This window comes from Pinus tabuliformis, chromosome 3_2, assembly GCF_031772625.1.
Source record: "Pinus tabuliformis cultivar Carrire ecotype Pingquan chromosome 3_2, CPIR1, whole genome shotgun sequence".
NCBI lineage: Eukaryota > Viridiplantae > Streptophyta > Pinopsida > Pinales > Pinaceae > Pinus > Pinus tabuliformis.
Genome location: NC_142302.1, coordinates 1,151,537,264 through 1,151,542,274, shown reverse-complemented (window position 1 = coordinate 1,151,542,274; position 5,011 = coordinate 1,151,537,264).

The following is a 5,011-nucleotide window of genomic DNA, read 5'->3' as shown; positions in this document are numbered from 1 at the left end:
CATCTCATCTAGCTTTTCACTAGCCTCTGTGGGTTTGGGTTATCCTGTTTGACCTCTCATCTACTCATTGCTTCGTCACCATGACCTTTGATCCGTTGATGTCAAATACTGCCAAGTCCACTGTCGTGTTGCCGATTTGTTCAAGAGAAGTTGACCTCTGCAGAATTACAACCTCCCTCTGATACCTCACATAATTCTGGTTCACCACAACATTCTTCCTCTGTCTCGTGTCAATGATGAGGGAAATACTATGGCCCACCTTTGATCAAGGTCACTTCCTGTCAACTTCATCTCATTATCCAAGAAGCTGATCTAGAGACTCCCTTTCGGTGCCTTGGAGCCTGCATGCCTCAATGGTAGGTTCTTCGTGTTCGACGAGTGGTTTTCATCATTGGCCTCCGATCGAATGATTCTACGGGTGTTCGACGCCAGCTCACTCATTCGCACGTCGTAGATTGTACCTATAGTACCTTGAGGGCCATTGTCATTATTGGTGGTACCTCTCGCGTCTGTTAACAGCTTTCACTATTGGCTGGTAATCAGACGATGTTCATGCATGTTCGACTCCAACTCATGTATTCGCATGCTTGAACTTGTACTTTGTTTGGGTCGAGATGGAGCGCAAGACCCTGGATTTTGTTTGTTGGAATCCAGGCTGCGATTTGTGGCTTATTATGATCATTACATGACTCATTCACTGGATGGCTGCGACCATGCCTGAGTCTATTTATCGATCCTCACTGGATGGTTGTGCCCATACCTTGGATCTAGATTCTTGTGTGCTCTGTTGTGGATGGCTGCGCCCATACCACATATATCATGTACTTGAGATATTAGTTGTACTTCTTTACGCAGGTTCTCCGGCGGCAGTGTTTTCAGTTACGCATGTTCTTGTAAAAGCATTTCACCCCTCTCTCTCACTCAGGCCTCATGCTTTAGGGGGCATCTGTTACACAATAATTTATCACCGTTTGTCACCATCCCTGTTACCCCTCTCCCGCACGCTGGAGGACTCATTCTGGGACTTGTGAGAAGTGACATAACCTTAAACCACTTGCATTATATTCCTCTAAGTGTGAGCTTCATATGCCCTGAAGACATCTCCTGCAGTATACCCATAAAAACAACCCTTTTTTCATTAGCGCGGGTCCGCAGTGTACTTCCCGCGCCAATGGGGGAAATCCTCTAAAGAGGGCGCGCCAGTTGGCGCTCTATCTTAGAGTCACACTCGCGCCAACCCAGTTGGGTAAAGTTTTTAACAAACAAACTTCCGAAGGTTCTCCTTAACCATTCACCAACTGAATCCGTGTTGAGTTAGGATGGTTTGGCTTCGAATCTCCATAGAAGGGAAGTGGTTTGCCACCTTTCATGGAAGCTTCTTAGTGATAAATCCAATCCCATGAATATTGTGGTTGATCCTATCTCCTTCCCCTCTATCTATAAAAGCTTGTTCTTTTGCCTTGAGGAAGCTAGTTCCAGCAGAGTGCTAGTGATAGTAAGCATTCTAGGAGTTCAAGAGATTGAAGTTGCAAGAGCCTTCTTTGCATCCATAAGGCCAAATCTAAGTGAGGAGATTCTTGTCACCAAGGAGAGAGAGGCTTGTTTCCCATCCCAACAAGCTTTTCAAGACTTGTGTAGTTGATCTCCCAGCCAAAGGAGGATTTGACGTCAGAACTATGGTTGTATCCTTCTTTGTTGTTTATCAATAATAGATGACTATCATTATGGTTCCACTCTCATTGTCCTTTGTAATGATTGATGTTGAGTTATATCTTTTCTGACTGATATATAATTGCATCTATTGGATTTTATGCTTGTATTTGTGTTGTTCTTTGCATGTGCAGGTGTCCAATCACGGAGATCGTGGGGATCGTGACCGGCCGAAGCAAAGGAACGAGAGAGACGTCTCTTCTACGAATATTAGCGTTGGAATCCAAGTAGGTTCTCATCATCCACCTTTAATTTGCAATTAGGAACTTGCATGATAACATTGTTTGATTGTTGCTAGACCCAGTCTGGGCTAGTAGGGATCGCCTCTGTCCACAGAGGGGATTTACCTCCACAACAATATGTATATTGTATAATAAGAAAATATGAGAATATTACAATGCTTTTCTCAAGCCCGAGCAACCTCTGCACTATCTCTATCTATCTCACTACTTCCTAGACAAGCTCAAGTTAATACTTAGCCAAATTCTTGCTTGCCCAAGTCCTTATTTCCTTGTGTCGTTCCTTATGGAATTAACCTCTATTTAATTAGGAAATTCCTGAATTGTGAATTGTGAAATCCTCATAGGCCTTTTTCTGATTGCATGTGTCATCGATTTAATTTAGATTATTTTACAACTTATAGTACGCTATCCTTGAACTCCAATCTCAACTGGTTCTTTCTCTTATCTGATATGCATGAGTTAATTATGAGTGAATCTTCAATTTACTGGTTGATCACTGCAGACAACACCCCACTATACTATAGGCAATGCCACACTACCCTTCAAGCAACGCCCCATTGTACTTCAGGCAACACCACACTACTACATGTAGCACCCCACTAGTACAGGTAGCACCCCACTACTACAGGCAGCACCCCACTACTAGACCTCCCACTAATTCCTCCATCAGTTGGAACTAGTTTAATTGACTTTAACTCAGTTAGACTGAATTAAATAATTACAACTCAAAATAAACTCAACTAGTGCTCCTAATTGTAGGAGACACTCTACATGAATCTAGTTAGACCCTCAACTCGAATTAACTGAGCCAACTAGGTCAAATTAACTTAGTTAACTATTACAAGTTGTCATGAGATGTGGAATTACAATTTTATTCCCAATTTAATTCAAGGACAAAATTAAATTAGGATTTTCCTATTGCATTTTCAACACTCCCTCTCAACAAGAAATAATTTATCTGCTACACTGATCCTGCCACTATGAAACTCGAATTTGCATCTTGAAAATTCCTTTGTCAAAATATTTGCATCCTGCTCCTCTATAGGAATGTACTCCAGCAACATGATTCTCCTTGGCACACAATCTCGTAGATGGTGATACCGAATGTCAATATGCTTGGTCCGATCATGAAAAAATGGATTCTCATAGAGTTTGATACAACACTGATTGTCACAGTAAATCATTGTAGGATCCATCTGTTGACCAAATAACCCAACAATGATCTTCCTCATCCAGATATCCTCAAAAGTTTCTTAACTAGTGACCATGTACTCTGCTTTTGCTGAACTAAGTGCAACTGATCTCTACTTCAAGTTGTACCAAGAAATTATTGTTGAACCAATACTGAAGATTCCCCCTTATGTGCTCTTCATGTTGGATGGAATCCCTTCCCAATATACATCTGTGAAGCCTTGAAGCTTCACTCCCTTTGTCTGCCTGTACAAAAGACCAAACTGAGTGGTGCCTCTAAGGTATCTGAACACATTTTTAGTTGCCTTCCAATAGAGTTTGGTTGGCTTAACCATGGCTTGACTAAGTTGGTTAACTGCAAAATATATGTCCGGTCATGTGTTCACCAAATACATAAGTGAACCCACAAGTTGTCTATAAATAGTAGCCTCCACTACTTCACCTAAAGTAGCATCTTCCTTCCTCCAATTACCTGCTAGAGGAGTCTCCATGGGTTTGTTGCTCTCCATGTGGAACTTCTTCAATATTTCGTTAGCATATTTTCCCTGAGAGACAAACAGTTCCCCATCTCCTTTCCATACTTCCATACCAAGAAAGTAATGCATGAGCCCCAGGTCCTTCATCTTGAATTCTCTTGCAAGATCCTCTTTGCAATATTTTATCAGCTTCTCATCACCTGTTAGAATCAAATCATTGACATATAATACTATAATCAACAATTTACCTTCAACCACAATATGGTAAATTTTCGCATCTACTTCACTTTTGGTGAAGTCCAACCTGGTGAAATAGTTGTCAATCCTGGTGTACCAAGCATAGGGTGCTTGTTTTAGTTCGTACAACGCTCACTTGAGTCTGGATACATGTGACTCTCTGTCGAAGGTCTCAAATCCTTCTGGATGCTCAATATACACCTCTTCCTCAATCATACCATTGAGGAATGATGTCTTCACATCCATCTAATGTATCTTCCATCCCATCTGCGCGGAAAGTGCTAGAATAGATCTAATTGAAGAGTACCTTGCTATTGGAGAAAAGGTCTCATCATAATCAATTCCCTCCACTTGAGAGAATCCTCTGGCCACAAATATGGCCTTGTGTTTCTCCACACTCCCATATGCTTCTTTCTTTACCTTGTAAATCCATCTAGAACTCACCACTGACTTGTCTACTGGTCTTGGGACCACTTCTCAAACACTGTTTCTGATAATGGAGTCATACTCCTCAACCATGGCATCAAACCATACTAGTTGCTGCACTGCTTCCTTGAATGAGGATGGTTCAACCTCTACACTCTCGCTCATCAAAGCCATGTAGCCAGTGTACCGATCTGGTGACCTCCTCTGCCTACGCTATTATGTGGGTGCTCCCACATTCTCTCTAACATCATGCATCAATCTTTCAGCCTCTTTGGTGCGTTTCCTTCCATCTATGGAAGTCTCTTCATGAGTGGGTGTTTCCACTCTCTACTCCTCTGCATGTGGTTGCTCCACATCATCATGAGGTTCCTCCTTTGGAGCTAAAAGCTCCTCATCTGCATGTAACTGAAGCTCCCTCTCAAGGGAACATCTTATGGCCTTCTCTTCATCGAACTTCAAATCTCTATGAACCATTGTAATCCTGTTAGATGGCAAGTACACTTGATAGTTGTGAGGTGTATCAATGTACCCCACAAATATGCCCAACTCAGTTGTTGGATCTAGATTTTTCCATGCATCCTTGATAACATGACAGTAGACTAATGAACCAAAGATCCTAAAGTGTGCCACATCTGGTTTCTTACCTAAAAATCTTCTTCTGGTGTACTCATCCCGAGAATTCGATGAGGACTACATTGCAAATAAACAAATGTGTTGCATGCTTCAGCC